Below are 25,635 nucleotides of genomic sequence, written 5' to 3' on the forward strand. Positions count from 1 at the left end.
CACATTTTATAAGGAGACTTTGGACAAACTTGGATTGGTTTCTCTTGTAGCAATGGAGGCTGATGAATGATTGGATAGAGGTTTATAATATTTTGAAAGATATATGTAGGGTAGGTAGTCAGTATCTTTTTTCCAGGTGTGAAATGTTAATACCACAGTTTGTGCATTTAAAGTGAGGGTAATTCAAAAGAGGTGTGCAGGACAATCTTTTACACAGAGTGGTGGGTGCCTGCAGAGTGCTGCCAGGGGTGGTGGTGGAGCTCAGTATAAGAGTGGCATTCAAGAGGTTCTTAGAGAGGCATACAAATGTGCAAGAAATAGAAAGAGATAGACATTGTGTAGGCTGAAGGTATTAGTTCATTTGGGTGTATGATTACTAACTTAATTAGTTTTGCACAATATTGTAGACCAAAGGGCCTGTTTCTGTGCTATGTCCTATGCTGATTGAGTTCAGTGAGCCATCAATCTGATTGAGGATTGCACTAATCAGTAAAGTCGGAGTGCTGCAGGTTGAAATAGTCTTGGGAGCTGCCTGGGTATCATGCCCAGACCTGGAGAAAGAGCCATCTGCAAACCAGTAACATGGAATGGAATGGAATAGTTTTCAAATAATGGAAACACCAGGTTGGTTTGCAGATGTGTTTACTTCCACATAAATGCAATCTATTGTCTTCGCACCTACAGAATTTTGCCAGATCAACAAAGTTAAACCTCTTATATTGCAGCTAGCATCATTTCAGAGGAAACTGACATTTAATGTAATAAAAGGGCCCTTTGTGACGTGGCTTATACATTTGCAGACAAAGAAATCCTGCTTATGTCCCTTGCTGGATCCTGGAATGATCCTGAAGCTGAGATGTTGAGGCCAGAGTTCCTTTTGACAGCAGAATTAGTTCACTCTGTCAGCAAGCAGCAGATATCTGGCCATCTTGGGTGATAATTTGGACCTCTTGAGACACAAGTGTTCCAAGGAAACAGAGCTTCTGTCTAAATCTTCTATCATCCAGCTGCCAAGTGACTTGCATTAAGTTGCTGCTAATCCCAAGGCTCCTGTTATTACTAACTCAGCACACCTCAGGGTCCCATGCTATTACTGCCTTCAAATGTTCGTGCAGACATATCAACTGCAATAAGCAAGTTGACAGGTCCTAAATTGTAGGTAGTGAATAATAGATCCATCACTAATCCTCAAAACCATCCCTTAGGTTTGTTAAGGGAAGAAACAGCAATTTCTAGGAAGAAAGTCTTTATTGAAGGAGTCATCCAGGACAGAAGGATGAAAATCTGATGTTTATAGTGAGATTAGACCGTCAGCTTCTCAGTTCCCTCTAACATTGCTCTCCTCTCACTAGTGTCATACTGAGTTTCAATAAGATGGAAAAACCCACACACTGGGTTAAGTCCTCAAACTATGGTTAAAGTTTCTCCTATTAAGCAATTAACATCATTAACTTACTAACCCACATCTCCCGAGGTCTTCCCACTCTTCAGACTGATACACTCAGTTAAAATCTGCAACTTGGCAGGTTCACCTTTCATTTTCCAACCCACCAACTATTTTTGCTAATTTAGTACAACACCCTCAGAAGTCAAAATCCACAACCCCTCAGCCACAGAGATACCTGCAGATTAGAACTGGCGATTTATAGAACGGCATTCTTACTCTGGCATTCACTGAACGTGTGAAATGCAAAGGCTGATACACAGGAGAAAATTTCAAAGAGGATCAATGCCTGAGAGGATCAATGGCTAGATTTACTGCAAGCACACCAACCAAGCGAGAGTATATGCAGTTTCTCAGACTGCAGTGGAAGAGAAAGAGGAATGCTGTGAAGGAAGGCACTCCCTCCATTCTCGTATCTCCCTCTCCTGTCATGGCTGTTGTCATAATACCATCTGCCCTCCCCTGTCACTTAGCTGGGGCAAGGGGCTGGGTGAGATCCCTGCAAACATGTCCTCATGTGAACTCAGACTTGGACAAAAAGAGCACTCACTATCTTACCATGAGGTCCTCAGATAATTCTGGAAAATGAGCAAAGCTTACAGAGTCCCCTGCTGAGTTTAAAACTTTCTCTTCAATCCTTCAAGGAGCATGTAGAGAGCAAATTATGATAGACCCTTATTTTGTTGTTATAATCCTGATCAATGGTTTCTATATTCACAACCCACTGGTCACAGTTAGGGATGGCTGAGGTACTAACCATCGAAGTGACATTCGTGTTTGCAGATCAGTTCTAACAAGGAATTAATGTGTAAAGTGGTTATCAGGCAGTTAATAGTCCTCCATGTCATTATAAAGTTTTTCAGCTGACCCGTTTCTTCTGCTTATCCAGCCTCTTGGAATTGAAGATAACTTGCTTCCACTCAGGTTTTGTGGGTTCTGAGACACAAGAGACTGCTAAAGTCTGGAGCACACCTTCAGTCTTGACCCAAAACGTTGACTGTTCCTCTTCCTAGAGATGCTGCCTGGCCGGCTGCGTCCACCAGCAACTTTTATGTGTGTTGCTCGAAATTCCAGCATCTGCAGATTTCCTCGTGACTGAAGTCTGGAACAAGATTTCGACCCCAACATTGACTGTTTTTTTCCCACAAAACTGCTTGCTCTTCGGAGTTCTGTCAGCAGTTTGTTTATTATTGTGAATTCTGAGATGGCTACTGAGAACAATGTGTGAGGTTAATTGTTTTCCCTGCATTGGGCAGGCAGGTGGATAGTTCATGAGATAGTCCACTTCTTGTGGAACTTAAAGTGGGGCTTTTGTATACTTCCAATGCATGGGCTTGAGATCCCCCATACTAACCTAAATGCCCCTTCTTTGCTTTGAGAGATCAGTAAGGATAGTGTATTTCTACAAGGAACTATTCAACACAACTTTGACTTTTTATCGATGATCACTGGGCAGTTTCATCTACTGACAGAGCTCAAAAAGGTGTGTCTGTTTTAGGAGTTTGTTGCTGGGGGCGTGCAGACTCACATACAATACCGGAGAGTCCAGAGTGAGCCATGTCTCCAGGAAACGCAGAACACAGCATTTTCTCATTTCCTTCCGATACAACAATCCTATCCCTAGGGTCCTCTGTCTTGTTCTCCAACAACTGTACATTTGCCAACAAGATGCTGAGTAGAGGAAGCTTCATATGCCAGTGTTTTAGCCTGCCTTGGAGTCCTCCCCTTCTCCCTCTCTTTCGGCTGTGGTGATCGACTTTTGTCTGTTTAAAGGTGTTAAACATGCATGGTTTACTTTACTGTACTTTATTGTCGCCAAACAATTGATACTAGAGCGTACTATCATCACAGCGATATTTGATTCTGCGCTCGCGCTCCATGGAGTACAAATCGATAGTAAATATTAAAAATTTAAATTATAAATCATAAATAGAAAATAGAAAAGGGAAATTAAGGTAGTGTGAAAAAACTGAGAGGCAGGTCCGGATATTTGGGGGGTATAGCCCAGATTCGGGTCAGGATCCGTTCAACAGTCTTATCACAGTTGGTAAGAAGCTGTTCCCAAATCTGGCCGTACGAGTCTTCCAGCTCCTGAGCCTTCTTTCGGAGGGAAGAGGGAGGAAAAGTGTGTTGGCTGGGTGGGTCATGTCCTTGATTATTCTGGCAGCACTGCTCCGACAGCGTGCGGTGTAAAGTGAGTCCAAGGACGGAAGATTGGTTTGTGTGATGTGCTGCGCCATGTTCACGATCTTCTGCAGCTTCTTCCGGTCTTGGATAGGACAACTTCCATACCAGGTTGTGATGCACCTGAGAAGAATGCTTTCTAAGGTGCATCTATAAAAATTAGTGAGGGTTTTAGGGGACAGGCCAAATTTCTTTACTTTCTAGGGAAGGAAAGGCACTGGTGGGCCTTCTCTGCTCGGTTGGACCAAGTGAGGTCATTTGTGATATTGACCCCGAGGAACTTAAAGCTTTTGACCTGTTCCACTTGCGCCACACCGATGTAAATGGGGTAGTGCGGTCCGCTACTCCTTCTGAAGTCAACAACCGATTCCTTTGTCTTGCTGACGTTGAGAGTTATGTCCATCAAAGCTTTAAGAAGATCATGAAATTGCACATTCATTAAGATGTTTCAAAAGTACCTTTCTTGAAGGGAAATTGCAGGCTGCCGATTGCCATGAGAGTAGTTCAGAAGAAACATACTTAGAAGTTTTATAAACTGCCTGCAACATACGGCTGTGGTCCACCAGCGCCACTTTGGTTGAAAGTGGTGTCAATGCTGACATATGTTCAGTGGGGTAGGAGTAGGTAGTAAGAATGGGCCTACCCGGGCAGCCAGATTTAAGGATATTGGGTAGTGGGGAGAAACCAGTAGAACAGGGTAAGGGGACTATGAGTTTGGTAGCAATGGACAGGAGATCTCCAGTGCCTCGGAGGTTAGTGATGGTGTGGGAGGAAGGATATGGAGACCTTGGAAAGGTGTAGAAGAGGTTTAGTAGGACGTTGTGTGGATTAGATGTTATGAGATATTGGGATGGACTGGACTTAGACTCTGAAATGTTGGAGGCTGGGAGGACACCTGATAGAAGTTCATAAGAGTATAAAAGACTATAATCTTACAAAAGATTATAAAAGGAGGAGGGAGGAGAAGATGTTGGCGTGACGCAGTGTGCGCAGCCATTCCGAATGATATCGTATGTGTAACTAGGGGCCATGCTCAATCCTGATTTGATGGAGACAGCCATGAGAAGCATGGAGGAACATCTGGAGAAACTTCTGAAATGCCCGCTTCGCTGCTGCTGCTACTGCGCGATCGAGAATCTCTGGAGGGGAAGGCCCCAAATCCTCGGCTTTGCCTATTGCCTGTTGCCGGGGCCGGGGTCGAAACGCTCGGCAGAGATGGTGCTCGGTGCTCAGTGTCGGAGAGCTGGTCGGAGGCTCGGAGTTTTCGGACAGACTCGGAGTCGAACTGTGGTCGGATGCTTCCAGTACGCTGCATCGGCAAGCTTGCGGCGCTGGAGGTTCACCGTCTGAGTGAGATGACGGGACTTTCGTGAGACTTTGGGACTTTTTACCGTGCCATGGTCTGTTCTTATCAAATTATGGTATTGTTTTGCACTGTTGTAACTATATGTTATAATTATGTGGTTTGTGTCAGTTTTTCAGACTGTTTGTCATGTGTTTCTGTGATATCATTCTGGAGAAACATTGTATCATTTCTTAATGCATGCATTATTAAATGACGGTAAAGGAGGACTGCATGTCCTCATAATCTAATCTAATCTAATCTAAAGACATTTAGAATAGTTTTCTCAGGGTAGAAATGTCAAGTTTTAGAGGGCACGTATTTAAAGTGAGAGTGGGAAACTTTAAAGGAGATGTGCAGGGCACTCTTTTAAACAGAGAGTGGTGGGTGTCTGCAATGGGCTGCCAGTAGTGGTAACAGCAGATACCGTAGTGTTCTTTAAAATGCTGCTAGATAAAAATGTGAATATGCAGAAAATGGATCATGTTTAGGCAAAAGAAACGAAGTTTAATTTGACATTGTGTTCAGCATATTAACTGTGGTCTGAAGGGCTTGCTCTTTTGACATGCCATTTGTTCTTTGTTGGATGAACTATGTACTAAATTCACACAGGTGCCCCTCAGGGCTGTGTCTACAGCCCCCTCCTTTACACTCTGTATACCCATGACTGTGTCACCTCCCACAGCTCCAATCTGCTAATTAAATTTGCTGATGGTACTACATTGATTGGCCATATCTCAAATAATAATGAGGCAACCTACAGAGACGAAGTCATCACCCTGACACAGTGGTGTCAAGAAAACAACCTCTCCCTCAATGTCGCAAAAACAAAGGAGCTGATTGTAGACTACAGGAGAAAAGAAGACAGGCTAGCCCCTATTGACATCAATGGATCTGGGGTTAAGAGGGTGAATAGCTTTAAGTTCCTTGGCATCCGCATCACCGAGGTCCTCACCTGATCTGTACATACTGGCTGTGTGGTGAGAAAAGCACAATGGTGCCTCTTTCACCTGAGACGGTTGAAGAAATTTGGTATGGGCCCCCAAATCCTAAGGACTTTCTATGGGGGCACAATTGCAAGCATCCTGACTGGTTGCATCACTGGCTGGTATGGAACCTGTACTTCCCTCAATCACAGGACTCTGCAGAGAGTAGTGTGGACAGCCCAGTGCATCTGCAGATGTGAACTTCCCACTATTCAGGACATTTACAAAGACAGGTGTGTAAAAAGGGCCTGGAGGATCAGTGGGGACCCGAGTCACCCCAACAACAAACTGTTCGAGCTGCTACCACCCGGGAAACAGTACCACAGCATAAAAGCCAGGACCAACAGGCTCCAGGACAGCTTCTTCCACCAGGCCATCAGACTGATTAATTCACACTGATACAATTATATTTTTATGCTATATTGACTGTCCTGTTGTACATACTATTTATTACAAATTACTGTAAATTGTCATCGCACATTTAAACAGAAACATAACGTAAAGATTTTTACTCATCATGTATGTGAAAGATGTAAGAAATAAAGTCAATTGAATTAAATACAGCTTGTGGAAATCAAGCCAAGAGCTAGCTTGCTTAATCCTTGTATATATCTCAAGCTATTTTAAATACTTCATAGTACTTACTATGTTTGAAGTGAAGGTACTGTTGTTGAAAAATGCTCGCCTGTGTGCACAAAGCAAGATCCCACAGCAAAGAAATGATAATATCCTATTTTGAATGATCCTGCTAGAAAGGTAAATGTTGGTCTGTGTACTACACCTCTCCTCTTTAATAAGGTGTTGTGTTGCTTGGGGCAATAGGCGCATTGGTTACTGCCACTGAACAACAATATTAAGGCAGCAGACACTCGTTATTGCATAATTTCAGCCAAATCTCTGATGTTAGATCTGAGCCTGAACCTACAGCACTGTAACTAAGAGGCTTGAGAGTGTTTTTTGCAGACCCAACACACTATTAATATGCAATAATGTTGGGAGTTAAATGTCCCACAGTTCTTTTGTTTAGGTCTATAGAATAAATATATCTCCTAAAATAATTGGCATAGATGTCTTGCTGACTGGCAATGTGGCTGAGCACACTGTGCAATTAATGATTTTGTAGCTGAGTTGTCCTTTAAATCACTGTAGCTCAACTAGCACTAATGGCTGGCGATTTGCTGCTTTAGAGCCTTACTGAATGAAATACAGCAGTTTCCTTTTAAATTAATTTTACATGCAAATACTTTCTGCAATAGTTCTTCCCCAGTGATGTGTGACCAAAGGCAAAGAGAGTGTGATTTTCACTCAAATAGAATAACCAATCAAAATATCGTTCTAAGTTAATGTGTCCTTGGAGAGAAAAGAAGTCTTCAGCATGATTGATTGGAGCAGAAGCCTGAGGCCTAGTGGTTTAGACCTGACTAGTCAATGAAGGGAGCTCTGATGCCTTCATTATCAACAGATAATTCATGGTTATATACAAAAGAGCAGAATATGTGCTGACTTTCAATAAACCTGATGAAAAGAGCTGTTGCAAATATAAGCTAATATTTCAGTAACTACAAGCCCCAATGGGATATTATCTACATTTTATGCATTTAAAATTCCTCATATTTTATACAAAATGAAAGTGGCTTGGTACTCACCAAGGCAATTACAGTGAAATACAATAACTTCTCATTATTCAAAGAGTTAAGATATTTACCTGATTTAAAGCTGATGCTGTAGCAACTCAGAAGAGAGATTTATCACCGTGGGAACATGAACTAAGGACACAACAGGTTAGGTGAAAATGTGCCAATACATTTTCACACATCCTGCACCCTTTTCAACTATGTGGAGTAGATGTTCCCGTTCTTATCAAGTAACAGTAAATGGATTAAATTTGGCATGAGAAACTCACACTATTAAATTAAGTTAGGAACAGAATGCAGAAACTGCTTTGACATTCTCCGAAGATAGTCCTGGTAGCTGTGCTTTTTGCAGTCCAGAGGTGTAATTATGGTGAATTTGAACCACAGGATGATTTACGGTCCTTTGCATGCAATAAAGAGAGTTGACAACTAGATGAAGACTGCTTCCTCTGAGAGATTGACTTGCTTGTGTTATCTATGTGAGGAATCCTTACATATATGACATTATTAATGTCTGAATCACTGTAGCTCTCATCTGCTTTAGATATCTGGGGGAGATTATTGTTGTTTTGTTAGAATACAACAAATAGGTTTCAGAAATGGTAATGATTTTGTTACCTTACTGTAATGCACAGATGCAATAATTACTCAATATTGTATTGATCACATACAGTATATACAATAGAAATTCTACCTACAGAAGCAGGCATGTATTAGCATAATTCACTATAGGATGGTGGCGCAGTAGTTAAAATGAAAAGACCTTAAGAGTCTGAATCTAGTTTTTAGCAGCTGATGAATGAGATAATTTTTGTTTTGAAATTTAAAAGATTCCTAGTGATAAAAACAACCAGTTTGTTATTGAAGCTCATCTCTTGCATTAACGACTTTCAGGGGAAGAAATCTGCTATCTTTAGCTAATCTGACCTTCAGGCCAACACATTTATGATTGATTCATTGACAGCTTGGCATTCATTTCAAGGCAATTCAGGATATTGGCCCTGCCAGCAATGCCTTCTGTCTGAAATGTGATTAAGTAAAACAAAATGATCATTATTAATCTTTTATTTAATCATTGATATTCTAAGGAGATAGTTTGTTGTATTAGCATGTGATAAAATGACTGAAAACATTTGGACTAAAATATTTAAATTAATTTGGACTAACTCAGTGTTCTGATTCTCTATAAAGTTTCATCAAAATGAAAATAACTCAAACTGCAGGATTTTTAACAATATTTCAAACAAGTTATGAATCAAGATTTCAGAGATGATTGCAAAGAATGCTTGAACACTTGGAAAGACAAGGAGAAGGAAGAAAGTGAAAAGGAATAACATAAATATCTCACAATGCACCTGACTAAAATGGAAGTTTATAACTGTCTGACCTTCCACATAGTTTGTGTATTTATTTATAGCTCATCAAACAGAGCAGTAATTTATCCCGTTACTTGTGGTAGATGTACAATATAATGTCTTTCATCGATCAACCATATATCAGAATGCAGAACCTGATTTATTGTTAAATTTAGTGCAAGCAACTGAAGATAAATTTCCATCTGAAAGGGCTTCCACCAAATATTTCCGATTTCATTAATGATGTTCTTTAATCTGAGCATTGCACATTGAGCAATGACAATTCCAGTTTTGCGGCGGCTGCCCCAGAAAACAGGTGACAATGTTATTCAAATGAATACTGTAGTTCCTTCTCAACAAATTCACCTGCTGGGCATGTGAAAACAATCTTTGTGACGGCATGAAGGATTTCTATAATATCATTCATGCTAGCTGAGCCTCATGGGCAACTTTCTGCTAAAACAGTACATTGGAGGTATAGCCATTGTTGGAATAAAGGAGAAAAACACCTTTTAGATAATAGGTGTGATACTGTAATGTTATTTGTACAACACATAATCTTATACTGTATATAATTCTCAGGAGCCTGGAGTAATTTTAAGTTTAAATGTTTAATTCTTCTGATCAAAAAGCCTATATTTCTATTAATACTCATGTTAATATATCAATGAGAGAGCAGCAAATCTTGAGGCAACCAGCACATTAAACGTGAATTTGGAAATTAGTGAGAAAAATCTCTTATTTAACCATTGAACACAATTTTATTTCCATTAATAAGTTTAAACACTGCTCACACAAATGTAAAATGTAAATCTTCCTGTCAAGCTGAAACCATGAATTCATCATATTCTGTGATTGGTTAGGTTGCTTTTCGGTTGTTTCCCTTTCTATTGGTTGGTAGTTTTCACATGCCTAGCAGGTAAATTTGTTGAGAAGAAAATGCAGTATTTATATGAGCTACATTTATCACATTTTTACTAAGCATCACAGTTTACCATGTACTTCTAGAGCAGTTTGTAAATGTTTCTCAGTTAGGGCTTATTGCTTCCGATCTCTTGCCAAGTCTGTCCTGTGACAACTTACAGTTATAGAGCAACTTTAACGATTGTAAGGTGTTATATTTTCTAACTCTGAAACATAAAACTATTCAGAGGCAAAACAAGAGAGTCTGAAATGAGAGTCTAAACTTGTGTTTGCTTTGAAGCAAGGCAAATGCATTTCATATGGTAGTGTCATGATGTATGCCATTCATGTATTTTTACATATAAACTATGGGGTGTATGGGGTGTCAGGGAGGGGTAGCACCTCTGGTGGGGGAACATGTCGCATCCTTTTCAAGGCAGTTAGTCCACGTTTGGTCTCCACCTGGCACTCAGCTCTCAGCTGTAGCTCCCCGTAGCTGTTTGCTAGCGACAGCGGCTATAGCCCGGGAAACGGCTTCGACGAACCGGCTAAACCAGGTGAGGGTAGCCGACAGGTCTCAAACCCTCGGTGAGATAGGGAGTTGTCTATCCCAGCATTTGAAGACAGACTCCGCGGATTGAGCGGACAAGGCCAATGGAAGGTCCAACGGTCACTCTCTGCAAGCAGGACAAGACACAGAAGACATCCTGGTCATCCACTGCGCCTAGTCCCATCTCCAGCCGTCTCGACTCTATCTTGCAGCTGGATCCAGATGGGAATTGGGAAGAGAGAGTGAGGCTGACACTGCGCAACTCTCCCTCACTTAAATCCAAATCATGAACTAGTCTTGACACCATCAAATGGTGTTAAGGTCCTCATCGACGTCAGCGATGAACAAACACATGTGAACTGTAATGAATTATTTAAACAAATAAAGAATGCTTAAGAGACAGCATATTTACAATATTACTCAAATATTACTGAAATATTAAATATACACCAGAAGGAAACACTGATCAACACCAAGCAACATAGAAAGAGTCAGAGAGAAATAAAGTCATACCATCACAGAGTAACAGAATCATATATTTCATTCAGCTGGCCACAGAGTCACAGAAAAGCACAACACAGGATAGAAACAGACCCTTCAGCCTATATAGTCTGTGCTGAACCATTTAAACAGCTTACTCCCATTTACTTGCACCAAGAACATAGCCCTCCATACCTCTACTATCCATGTACCTATCCAAACTTCTCTTAAACATTGAATGGCAGGCGGTGACTAGTGGGGTACCGCAAGGCTCAGTGCTGGGACCCCAGTTGTTTACAATATATATTAATGACTTGGGTGAGGGAATTAAATGCAGCATCTCCAAGTTTGCGGATGACACGAAGCTGGGCGGCAGTGTTAGCAGTGAGGAGGATGGTAAGAGGATGCAGGGTGACTTGGATAGGTTGGGTGAGTGGGCAAACTCATGGCAGATGCAATTTAATGTGGATAAATGTGAAGTTATCCACTTTGGTGGCAAAAATAGGAAAACAGATTATTATCTGAATGGTGGCCGATTAGGAAAAGGGGAGGTGCAACGAGACCTGGGTGTCATTATACACCAGTCATTGAAAGTGGGCATGCAGGTACAGCAGGTGGTGAAAAAGGCGAATGGTATGCTGGCATTTATAGCGAGAGGATTCGAGTACAGGAGCAGGGAGGTACTACTGCAGTTGTACAAGGCCTTGCTGAGACCACACCTGGAGTATTGTGTGCAGTTTTGGTCCCCTAATCTGAGGAAAGACATCTTTGCCATAGAGGGAGTACAAAGAAGGTTCACCAGATTGATTCCTGGGATGGCAGAACTTTCATATGAAGAAAGACTGGATGAACTGGGCTTGTACTCGTTGGAATTTAGAAGATTGAGGGGGGATCTGATTGAAACGTATAAGATCCTAAAGGGATTGGACAGGCTAGATGCAGGAAGATTGTTCCCGATGTTGGGGAAGTCCAGAACGAGGGGTCACAGTTTGAGGATAGAGGGGAAGCCTTTTAGGACAGAGATTAGGAAAAACTTCTTCACACAGAGAGTGGTGAATCTGTGGAATTCTCTGCCACAGCAAACTGTTGAGGCCAGTTCATTGGCTATGTTTAAGAGGGAGTTAGATATGGCCCTTGTGGCTACAGGGGTCAGGGGGTATGGAGGGAATGCTGGGGTGGGGTTCTGAGTTGGATGATCAGCCATGATCATAATAAATGGCGGTGCAGGCTCGAAGGGCCGAATGGCCTACTCCTGCACCTATTTTCTATGTTTCTATGTTTCTATGAAATCAAGCTCACCTGCACCACTTGTGCTAGCAGCTTGTTCCAAGCTCTCTGAGTAAAAGCTTTTCCTCTCATGTTCTCCTGTTCACCCTTAACCCAGTACAGTCTTCCGAATCTCAATGGAAAAAGCCTGCTTTTATTTACCCAATCTATACCCCTCATAATTTTGTATACCTCTATCAAATCTCCTCTCTATCTTCTACATTCCAAGGAATTAAGTCCTAACCTATTCAATCTTTCCATATAACTCAGGTCCTCCAGACCTAGCAACATTGTTGTAAATTTTATCTGAATTCTTTCAACCTTACTAACATCTTTCCTGTAGGGAGGTGACCATAAGTGTACACAATACTCCAGATTAGGCCTCATCAATGTCTCAACTTCAACATAATATCCCATCACCTGTACTCAATTCCTTGCTTCATGAAGGCCAATGTGCTAAAAACTTTCTTTTTGACCCTATCTACCTTTGATACCACATTCAATGAAATATAGATCTGTATTCCCAGATCCCTTTGTTCTACCACACCCATTAGTGCCCTACTATTCACTGTGAAAGAACATAAGAAATAGGAACAGGAGTAGGCCATCCGGCCCATCGAGCCTGCCCTGCCATTCAATAAGATCATGGCTGATCTGGCCACGGACTCATCTCCACCTATCTGCCTTTTCCCTATAGCCCTTAATTCCCCTTCTATGCAAAAATCTATCCAACCTTGTCTTAAGTATATTCACTGAGGTAGCCTCCACTGCTTCATTGGGCAGAGAACTCCACAGATTCACCACGCTCTGGGAAAAGCAGTTCAGAATCAGGTTCATTATCACTGGCATGTGTTGTGAAATTTGTTAAGTTAGCAGCAGCAGTTCAATGCAATACATGATATAGAAGAGAAAAAGTAATAAATAAATGAATCAATCAGTTAGAGTATACGTATATCGAATAGATTAAAAATTGTGCAAGAACAGAAATAATATAAATTTAGAAAGTAAGGTAGTGTTCACGGATTCAATGTCCATTTAGGAATCAGATGGCAGAGGGGAAGAAGCTGTTCCTGAATCACTGAGTGTGTGCCTTCAGGCTTCTGTATCTCCTACCTAATGGTAACAATGAGAAAAGGGCATCCCTGGGTGCTGGAGGTTCTTAATAGTGGACACTGCCTTTCTGAGACACCACTCCTTAAAGATGTCCTGGGTACTTTGTAGGCTAGTGCCCAAGATGGAGCCGACTAAATTTACAACCCTCTGCAGCTTCTCTCGGTCCTGTGCAGTAGCTCCAAATGCGCCCCCCACCCCCCATACCAGACAGTGATGCAGCCTGTCAGAATGCTCTCCACGGTACATCATTAGAAGTTTTTGAGCGTTTTTGTTGACATACCAATCTCTTCAAACTTCTAATAAAGTATAGTTGCTGTCTTGCTTCTTTATAACTACATCGATCTGTTGGGACTAGGTTAGACCCTCAGAGACCTTGACACACAGGAACTTGAAATTGCTCGCACTCTCCACTTCTGATCCCTTTATGAGGATTGGTATGTGTTCCTTTGTCTTACCCTTCCTGAAGTCCACAATCAGCTCTTTCGTCTTACTGACATTGAGTGCCAGGTTGTTGCTGCAGCACCACTCCACTAGTTGGCATATCTTATTCCTGTATGCCCTCTCATCTCCATTTGAGATTCTACCAACAATGGTTGTATCATCAGTGTTACACACCTCATGGATGTCTTGCGACTGTCTTATGACCATGATGTAATGAGTGTCTTATGAGCATGATGTAATGGTTTTGCGGAGGTCACATGATGTAATTTTCCCGCCAGTGAGGTCACATGATGACCTGTTCTCAACAGGTATATAAAGGAGACCCCTGATGTGACGCAGTTAGTTTTCAGTTTAGTTTTGTGTTGGTTACTCCGTATTGCTGCGTATTCGTCTTATGAAGCAGTTTTGTTTTAAAGTGGAGTTCTACTTTCTATTGTACGTAGTATTAGAGAGCGAAGACCTTACAAAAGTACAGGAATTCACCGAGTCGAGTAAAGCTGATATCGTTTGGCGGTTTTGGAGAAGATCAACCTTTATCGAATCTTCGTTCAAGATAAAGTGACCTGCAACTGAGATATCCCTTGCTAAAGTAGGAAGGATAGTCCAGTGTCTATTTTCTAGAGGAAAAGGTCAGTTCATTTTTACCATTTTATTTCCGTCGTTGTGAATCCTGCGGACAAGGCAGGTTCCAGCTGGGATCAACAGTAACGTGACATCTTCGAGGAATTCTTTACTTCAGGAAAGGCTCTCCAAATTGACTGTATAAATCTCTTGGACTTTTGAATTTACCATTCTAAGAACTGTGCTTGAATTTACCACTTTAAGAACTGTTTTCGCATTTACCCATTTAAGAACTGATCCAGTGTTGCCATATAGCAGTTAACTTCTGGTTAAGTTAGTCATTTAAATACATTTTGCTGTTTTTGAGCAGAGTTTAATAAATGTTTGTTTGTTTTTATAAAATCTGACTCAATACTATATTCATTGTTGCCGGTCACGTGACATCAGCAAATTTATAGATGGTATTTGAGCTATGCCTAGCCTCCTCATCTCTATCCTAAATCTACTCCCCCCAAATCTTGAGGCTATGGTCCCTAGTTCTAGTCTCACCTACCAGTGGAAACAACTTTCTTGCCTCTATCTTATCTATCCATTTCATAATTTTATATGTTTCTATAAGATCTCCTCTCAATTTTCTGAATTCTGGCAAGTAGAGTCCCAGATGACTCAACCTATCCTAGTCTAACCCCCTCATCTCTGGAATCAACCCGATGAACCACCTCCAAAGCCATTATATCCTTCCTCAGTACCTGGCAGACCCTGATTAGTCCTACAGAAATGCAACACCTTGAACATGTGGGCGTTAAATTCCATCTTCCATTTTTCAGCCGATTTTTACAACCGGTCCATATCCCGCTGCAAACCGTGATAGTCTTCCTCACTATCCACTACACCCCCAGTCTTGGTGTCATCTGTAAATTTGTTGATGCAATTAACCACAATATCATTTGGTTCATTGATACATATGATACCAACAACGGTCCCAGTACTAATCCCTGTGGCACTCCATTAGTCACAGGCCTCCATTCAGAGAGGCAACCATCTACTACAACCCTCTGGCTTCTCCCACAAAGTTAATGTCTAATCCAATTTACTACCTATTTTGAATGTCGAGCGACTGAACCTCCTTGACCAACCTCCCTTGTGAGACCTTGTCGAATGCTTTGCTAAAGTCCAAACTGACAAATCCACTGCCTTGCCTTCATCAACAGTCCTGGTAACTTCCTTGAAGAGCTCTCTAAGACTGGTTAGACATGGCCTACCATGCATGAAGCCATGCTGACTATCCTTAATCAGTCCATGTCAAAGGTTCAAAGGTTCATTTTATTGTCAAAGTAAGGAAGTACAATACAACTCTGATACTTGTCTACTCCAGACAACCATTACATACAGAAAGACCATGGGAGCTGATGAAAGAAAAGACATCAACTCTCCCCCAACCGGCATGAAAAAGAAACAGGCTTTTCAGAAGTTTCACCAGATATTCCTCCGTGCTCTCACGTCTGTCTCCATCAAATCAGGATTGTGCATAGCACACTACTTGGCAGATAACAAATATTCATCACCGGAGTGGCCACTGCACACTGCGTCGCATCACCATCTTCTCCTCCTCCTTTGCATCAATCTTCACTCTGGAAGGCACCAGAATTATGGTGGAAGTTCCAGCTGTCAGGTGTCATAAAGTGTGTGAAGTTACCATAACTAGAGAGAAGGTTCTCAGGAAGCTGAATGGTCTGAAGGTAGATAAGTCACCTGGACCAGGTGGGGTACATCCCAGGGTTCTGAAAGAAGTGGATGAAGAGATTGTGGGGGCATAAGTAATGGTCTTTCAAGAATCACTGAATCTGGAATGGGTCCAGAAGACTGGAAAATTGCAAATGATATTTATTGATTATTTCTTTTTTCTTTTGTATTTGTTGTCTTTTGCACACTGCTGGGCGTGGTCATTCATTGATTCTACTATGGTTGCTGGATTTACGGAGTATACCTGCAAGAAAACAGATCACGGGATTGTATATGGTGACATGTATGTCCTCTGATAATAAATTTACTTTGAACTTTGATCTTAGAAGCAGGATTCATGCCACTAATTTGAGGAACTCTGAAATCTGTAATTAATTTAAATGACAAACACAGCAATTTAATTAAATGGCAAACACCAGCAAACATACAAAGAATCCAATGAGGAATGCTGGCAGAGAAACAAAACCAACTAACGCTATGTCCACACTAGTCCAGATAATTTTGAAAATGCTGGTTTCACGTAAAAATGATAGCGTCCACACCAGGCATTTTTGAAAATACTTCCATCCACATTAGAATGGATATTTGGGCAAATCTCCTCCTACTGGGCATGTGCAGGACACATCTACTGAAAACAAGCGAAGAGGAAACGGTATATTTGGTGCGCGTTTGTCCAGTTACAGACTAGAAAAACTTAAAAAGAAATTGTCAACGAAAGACTTGGTGCACGTTTGTCCAGAAACATTTCCTACAGCCATAGTCTCTTTCTCTTCATCGATGAAAGGGGCGACAGTGACAACTAAATGCAATAAGGCTTGTTACTGGGCAAAAGTGAAATTTGCTGTTAGCTCATTTGTTTGCCTTTGCTTTTGCCATGTCTTTGTGTATTATTTTGCTGTATTTAACATGTGCAATAAAACGAGCTACTGGGCAAAAGTGACAATTGCATCTATTGAATGTTTGCACAAGCAATACAGTAACCCAGTAACACACATCAAAGTTGCTGGTGAATGCAGCAGGCCAGGCAGCATCTCTATGAAGAGGTACAGTCGACGTTTCAGGCAGAGACCCTTCGTCAGGACAAATCTTCGTCATACAACTTTGATGTGTGTAGCTTCCAGCATCTGCATAATTCCTCGTGTTTACATTAATGAAGCATCTTGTTAAATGTATAAAACATGTCTGCATCAGAGTGTTATCTTGTATTTCCATACAATGTTACATTAGGCTGTTACACATCTATTGTCAGATATTGTTGTGGTGTTGGAGGTTGCGTTCAGGAAAACAATGAAATGCCATGCTGCCGCCACCATTTGTTCCAGCACGTCATGACAGCGGCTTTGAAATTAGCCGCTTACCCCGTACACATTACAACGGCCAACAGGCGTTTTCAGATTTAAATACTCTGGAGAGTGTTTTAAAAAAGCTCTGTTTTCGGGGGAGGAAAACGCCATTTCAGTGTGGACGGAGGGTCAAAAATGAACAGAAAAAGATTCGGTTACGGATTTATCTGGTCTAGTGTGGACGTAGACTAAGATTGCCACAATGGCATTGAAATTCATCCTTCCAAGCTGCTGATTTCATGGAATCCTTTTTAAACAACTTAACACAAAATCTTGAAATGGAACTGTATCAGACAAAGTAAATGGACCAGAATGTCTGACCTACAGACCGGCAGATTCTGTGCTCAGCCCCAGTATCTTTCCTTTAGCAACAGATAAAATGGTGAAGAAACTCAGCAGTTCAGGCAATATGTATGGAGGGGATTAAACAATCAGTATTTCAGGTCTTGCTGGTGCTTACCAGGGTGTACATTTATCATAGAGAAAATAAGGAGGCATGGGATCCAAGGGGACATTGCTTTGTGGATCCAGAACTGGCTTGCCCACAGAAGGCAACGAGTGGTTGTAGATGGGTCACATTCTGTATGGTGGTTGGTGACCAGTGGTGTGCCTCAGGGATCTGTTCTGGGACACTTACTCTTCATAATTTTAAAAAACAATCTGAATGAGGAAATGGAGGGATGGGTTAGTAAGTTTGCTGATGACACAAAGGTTGGGGGTGTTGTGGGTAGTGTGGGGGGAGGTGTTGTGGATAGTGTGGAGGCTGTCAGAGGTTACAGCTGGACTTTGACAGGATGCAAAAATGGACTGAGAAGTGGCAGATGGAGTTCAACCCAGATAAGTGTGAATGGTTCATTTTGGTAGGTCAAATATAATGGCAGAATATAGTATTTATGGTAAGACTCTTGGCAGTGTGGAGGATCAGAGGGATCTTGGGGTCCAAATCCATAGGACGCTCAAAGCAGCTGCGCAGGTTGACTCTGTGATTAAGAAGGTGTATGGTGTATTGGCCTTCATCAATCGTGGAATAGAATTTCACGAGAGGTAATATTGCAGCTATATAGGACCCTGGTCAGACCCCACTTGGAGTACTGTGCTCAGTTCTGGTCCCCTCACTACAGGAAAAATGTGGAAACCATAGAAAGGGTGCAGAGGAGATTTATTAGGATGTTGCTTGGATTGGGGAGCATGCCTTATGAAAACAGGTTGAGTGAACTCGGTCTTTTCTCCATTGAGTGACAGACGATGAGAGGTGACCTGATAGAGGTGTATAAGACGATGGGAGGCATTGATCATGTGGATAGTCAGAGGCTTTTTCCCAGGGCTGAAATGGTTGCCACAAGAGGACACAGGTTTAAGGTGCCTGGGAGTAGGTACAGAGGAGATGTCAGGGGTAAGTTTTTTATGCAGAGAGTGGTGAGTGCTTGGAATGGCTGCCGGCAACCGTGGTTGAGGCGGATACGATAGGGTCTTTTAAGAAACTTCTGGATAGGTATATGGAGCTTAGAAAATTAGAGGCTATTGGTAACACTAGTAATTTCTAATGTAGGGACATGTTTGGCACAACTTTGTGGGCTGAACGGCCTGTATTGTGCTGTAGATTTTCTATGTTTCTATGTCACTCCTTCCTCAAGAAGGGAGAGAGGCAGAAGAAAGGAAACTGTGGGCCAGTTAGTCTGACCAGAGTGGTTGGGAAGATGTTGGAGTTGATTGTTAAGGATGATGTCTCAAGGTACTTGGAGGCATATGATTAAAATAGTCTGTAGTCAGCATGGTTTCCTTAAGGGATAATCTTGCCTGACAAATCTGTTGAAATTTTTTGACGAACATGGATAGACAAAAGAGAATTGGTCAATGTTGTGTACCTGGATTTTTAGAAGGCCTTCGACAAGGTGCCACACATGGGGCTGCTTAACAAGATAAGAGCCCATGGCTATTACAGGAGAGAAAAGCAGTGTCTAATTGGCAGGCAACAAAGAATGGGAATAAAGGGAGCCTTTTCTGACTGGCTGTTGGTGACTAGTGGTGTTCCACAGGGATCTGTTGTATGTTATATTTATATTCATTTTACGAGGAATTTTTTAATGTTATATGTCAATGATTTGGATGATGGAATTGATGGCTTTGATGCAAAGTTTGCAGACCATATTAAAATAGGTGGAGGGGCAGTAGTTTTGAAGTAGTAGAGAGGCTACAGAAGGACTTAGTTCGATTAGGATAATAGGCAAAGAATTGGCAGATGGAATATGGTACAGGAAAGTGCATGGTCATGCATTTTGGCAGAGGGAATAAAGACATGGACTATTTTCTAAATGCAGAGAAAAGTCAGAAAGCAGAGGTGCAAAAGGACTTTGGAGCCCTTGTAATACACACAAAATGCTGGAAGATTTCAGCAGGCCAGGCAGCATCTATGAAAAAGAGAACAGTTGATGTCTTGGGCTGCAACATTTCATCAGGACTGGAGAAAAAAGAAGGTGGGGGGATGGGAAGAGGAAGAAACACAAGATAGGTAAAACTGGGGTGGGGCGGGGTGAAGGAAACAGCTGGGAAGTTGATTGGTTAAAGAGATACAGCGCTGGAGTAGGGAGAATCTGGCAGGAGAGGACAGAAGGCCATGGAGGAAAGAAAAGGGGGAGGAGCACCCGAGGGAGGTGATGGGCAGGTAAGGAGATAAGGTGAGAGAAAACGGAAGAGGGAAAAGGGAATGGTGAAGGGGGGGGCGGTGGGATTTACCAGAAGTTCAGGAAATCAATGTTCATGTTAGGTTGGAGGCTATCCAGATGGAATATAAGGTGGTGCTCCTCCATCCTGAGCGTGGCCTCATCATGACAGTAGAGGAGGCCAAGTACTGACATGTCAGAATGGGAATGGGATATGGAATTGAAATGGGTGGCCACTGGGAGATCACGAATTTTCTGGTGGATGGAGCTTTGGTGCTCAGTGAAGCAGTCTCCCAATCTACGTCAGGTTTCACTGATGTACTACTTCTTTGTCAAGGACCCTCCACCCCTTGTTCTGTCTTCAACCCTCCTCCTCTTCCTGAACACCCCGCTCCAGTTTTCTGCCTGCTCTGCACCTTTTCATTGCCAACTGCCAGTGGGACATCAGCTGTCTCAACTTCAACAATCCTCTCTCAAATTCAGACATCATTCCTTCCTAATACTTGGCTCTCCGCTCTCTACATAATAATCCTAACCTTACCATCAAACCCGCAGATAAACAGGGTACTGTAGTAATCTGACAGACCAACCTTGACCTTGCTGAGGCCCAGCAACAACTGTCAGACACCTCCTCTTATTTACCCCCCGAAAAGGATCCCACTAAGGAGGACCAGGCCATTGTCTCCACACCATCACTGACCTTATTAGCTTTGGGGATCTCCCATCCACTGCCACCAATCTCATAGATCCCACCCATTCCTACATTCTACCCAAGATCCACAAGCCATTGCCTTTGCTTGTTCCTGCCCCACTGAACTCATATTGACATACCTCGACTCAGTTTTATTCCCCTGGTTCAGTGTCTTCCTACCTACATCCATGAGGCTTCACACACTCTTGATCTTTTCAATGATTTCAAATTCCCTGGCCCTGAGCATCGTATTTTCACTATAGCTATCCAGTCCCTATACACCTACATCCCCCATCAGGAAGGCCTCAAAGCTCTCGGTTTCTTCCTGGACACTAGACCCAACCACTTCCCCTCCACCACCACTCTCCTCCATCTGGTGGAACTTGTCCTCACTCTCAAAAATTTCTTCTTTGGCTCCTCCTACTTCCTTCAAACAAAAGGTGTGCCATGGGTACTCGCATGGTTCCCAGTTATGCCTGCATTTATGTTAGCTACATGGAACAGTCTATGTTTCAAGCTACACTGGTGGCCATCCCCTACTTTTCCAATGCTACACTGACCTCTTCATTAGAGCTATTCCTGCACTTATGCAAAGCTTGACAACTTCAGCAATTTTGCCTCCAACTTCCATGCTGCCCTAAAATTTACTTGGTTCATTTCTGACACCTCCCTCCCCTTTCTTGATCTCTCTGTCTCTGTCTCAGGAGACAGCTTATTTATTGATGTCTATTATAAATCCACAGACTCTCACAGTTAACAGGACTATACCTCTTCCCACCCTGTTACTTGTAAAAACGCCATCCCTTTCTTTCAATTCCTCTGCCTCCAACATATCTGCTTACAGGATGATGCTTTTCATTCCAGAATGATAGAGGTGTTCTTCATCTTCAAAGAAAGGGGCTTCACTTCCTCCATATCAATGCTCACCTCCCCCCACCTTCTAACTCTAACTCCTCATTTTTTTTCTCCAGTCCTGATGAAGGGTCTCAGCCCAAAATGTCAACTATATTCTTTTCCATGAATATTGTCTGGCCTGCTGAGTTCATCTAGCATTTTGTGTGTGTTGCCTGGATTTCCAGTATCTGCAGATTTTTCCTTGTTTGTTTTTGAAGTTCTTGTGCAGGTATCCCTAAAGGTTAATTTACAGGTTGACCCAATGGTGTGGAAGGTAAATGCAATGTTAGCGTTCAGTTCAGGAGGACTAGAATATAAAAGCAATGATGTTATATTTAGACCATAGCGCACTGGTGAGGCCTCACTTGGAGTATTCTGAGCAGCTTTGGGCCCCTTATCTTTAAAAGAATGCACTGAAACTGGAGAGGGCTCAAAAGTAGTTCCTGAAAATGATTCCAGGCTTGATTGGCTTGTCATATGAAGGGCGTTTGATAGCTCTGGTCCTGTATTCACTGGAATTCAAAAGAATGAGGGGTGACCTAATTGAAACCGATCGAATGGTGAAAGGTTTTGATAGAGTGGATGTGGAGAGGATGTTTCCTATGGTGGAACAGTCTAAGACCAGAGGATACAGCCTCACAATAGAAGGGTGTCCTTTTAGAATGGAGATGAGGAAGGATTCCTTTAGCTAGAGAGTGGTGAATCTGTGGAAATTCTTTGCCACACGCAGCTACGGGGGCCAAGTCTTTATGTATACTTAAGCCAGAGATTGATAGATTCTTGATTGGTTGGGGCATGAAGGGATACAGAGAGAAGACTGGAGACTGGAGCTGAGAGGAAAATTGGATCAGCCATGTTGAAATGGTGGACCAGGCTCGATGGGCCAAATGGTCTAATTTTGCTTCTATATGTTATGGTCATATAGTCTTATAATGGATAGATAAGGACTTGAAGGAAGCCATGACAAAGCAACAAATCTATATTTAAGTCATGCAGCATAAGTATTGGAATGAAATTTGGTAATGATGTTTCCATAATATCTCTTAATTTTCTCAGTGACAGAAATCTAAATTGATGAGATACTGTTGAGGTAATTAGATTTCCTGCATGTACTGCACACTGTTAATGTTTGGTGCAATTGCAGGACACTAAATAAGCAAATCACTCTATCATCAGTAGCTGAGCTTCTTAATATGGTTATATTTCAGGTGAGAGATTTCACATCCCTGAATTGAGCCTAGTAAATGGTAAAGCAACTTTAACAGAGCATTAGCAATTTATTAAAAAATAATCAGCGGTAAAAACTTGTCCACGGTTCCCTCTGCCAAATGCACAAAAAAAAATCAGTTCAATTAAAAACAACCAAATACCAGAAACCCTCAATATGGCAGGAAAACAGAGAAGTTGTGCTCGAGCTTGGCAGCTTCATTTCTCTTGCATTAAATGTTTATTCTTAGTCATCCTTCATAAGCTTTAATCAACTTTTCATACCCTCATTTGTGAACTCAGTTCAAGTCCTTTTCAGTTCTTTTCTCAAAAGGTTTCCCCAATTCGACATTTTGTCGATAAGAATAACAACTTGCATTGAGGTATGACAAACTTCCTTTTTGTTTCAGCAAATACTGGAAAGGTATCTTTTACATCCATTTCAGGCAAATAGTGCACCATTTTATTGTATTGTCAATTGCATGGTATAGCAATTCCACAATAATATATGGAGATTTTTGCATTTTAATCTCCATTTTATGATTCAGGAAAATGAAATGTAAATTGTTAACCTCCCTTCTGACTGGCTCTCTCAAATAATTCCAGTTCAAGAATAAAAGAAAATCTTCTTTAAGTGCAGAATATTCAATTACCAACTTTACCAAATCATATTAATACTGTGAGCGACATACAGTAAGCACATCACACCACTAATACTGCTAGTTATATTGTAACACCCTTGCACAGAATGTTAACTAAATCAAGGAATGGATTGTGAACTTCAGGAAGAAGTCAAGAGAAGACTCATTTGGGGTCAGTAGTGGAAAGGATAACAAATTTCAAGATCCTAGGCATCAACATCTCAGATGAACCAACAGATTGATGTAATCATGAAGGAGGTATGCCAGCTGCTCTACTTCATCAGGTACTTGAGGAAATTTGGTAAGTCACCACAGACCCTAGCACATTTCTACAGATGTACTGTGGAGGTCATTCTGGCTGACTGCATAACCTCCTGGTATGGAGGCTCCAATGCATAGGATCAAAGGAGGCTGCAGAGGAGTATTAACTCAGCCAGCTCCATCACAGGCTTAACACTCCTCCCCTTCAAAAACATTTTTAAAAGGCAGCACCTCAAGAAGGCAGAATCCATCATTAAGGACCCTCACTATCTGGGACATGCTGTCTTCTCACTACTACCACCAGGGAGGGTATATCGCAGCCTGTAGACTCTCACTCAACGTTTTAGAAATAGCTTTTTCTTCTCCACCATCAGATTTCCGAATGGTCTTTGAATCCATAAATACTTCCTGCATGATTCTTTTCCACTTTTGCACTATTCATTTGTCTGTTTGCCTGTTCATTCACTCCATGTGTAATGTCTTGCTGTACCGCTGCCACAAGTCAACCAATTTCACAATGGATGTCCATGATAATAAACCCGATTCTGATTTTGATTCTCAAGGATAATGATTCTGCCTATGCTGGTCAAAATTAGGACAAGGGGAAGTAATCCTTTGAAACCTGCTATGATGTATAATATCAGGGAAAATGGGTTTTGAAGACTTTCTAACCTGAAGATTCTACATAGCAATTCTATGGCTAGGTTGATCCACAAAAAGTTATTTTCCATGAATAGCTGGGGGCCTCATAGAAAACAAGTAGCACAATGGCAGTAATCTTCCTTCTAGTCTTTACTATCAGTGAATACTGGGAAGATTATCTTCACCGATCCAAATGCCATTTCCAATAAGAAGTTTTAAATCTGAAACCCGAACTTAGAACATAAACATTGAACTAAACTTACCAAGGACATATTTCAAAGTTCTGCCAGTTTGAGTTGACAATCAAATCCTGTTGTTTTTATCTTCTGATGAACATTACTACACTTGGTGCTGTACCGACTTTGTCCAGGCACCATACCTGTATTAATGCTTTGAATTAGTAGAAGCAGATTAACCCTAAGGCAGAACTTCTGTATCTTTGCTTATCTATGGATCAAAGAATCCACTTGATTGCTAGTAGACAGTTGGACTCAACATACTGTCTATGGTTGCTTTCATCTTATTTATGATGAAATTGATTTTTTTCCTGTTTACCTTAGGCCATCCATATTATATAATCTTGCATGTTTGATGGATGAAATATTTTTCTTTTATCACAGTTAACACTAATTATTAACAAAAATGTACAAGTCTGAAAGAATTTATAGAATCCCTCTAACATAATGTAACAAGGTGCACAGCAGATGTATTTACAAAAAAAAAGCTGCTTGAAACTAAGAAGGAGATAGCAGAGTGTTACCGGAATTCAAAGTCAAGGAGGTGTTTTTAAAAATAATTTTCAAAGAAGCAGGGATAGAAAAACAGAAGATATTTGGAAAGATTTTGGTGATTAGAACTAGGACAGCTCAACAGTAGAACAGAGAAAATCCATATAGTGTACACAAGAGGCCAGAGCTACTTCAGTGCAGAAATCTAATTGTATTTTATTTGGAGATCAGAAAATACTACAAAGATAGAGTTGTGGGGTTGACAATTGAGGCTGTAAGATATCGGAAAATGAAGATGAAAACAATGATAATCCATTCAAGATCTAGATATTATCGAGATTTATTTGAGTTTACAGTACAAGTCAGTAACCCTAGTCTTTATAATGGAGATTTGAGTAAGGAACTAAAGAAACTTATCTATAATTATGTTGGGCATCCATGAGATGACAGCTGGAGTGTTACAACATAGAATATAGGATACTACAGTACAGAAGCAGACCCTTCATCTCGCGTCTGCTCTGAGCATTGCCAAATTATACAAATCTCTTCCACCTACACATGATTCAT

The sequence above is a fragment of the Mobula hypostoma genome, chromosome 7, assembly GCF_963921235.1.
Source record: "Mobula hypostoma chromosome 7, sMobHyp1.1, whole genome shotgun sequence".
NCBI lineage: Eukaryota > Metazoa > Chordata > Chondrichthyes > Myliobatiformes > Myliobatidae > Mobula > Mobula hypostoma.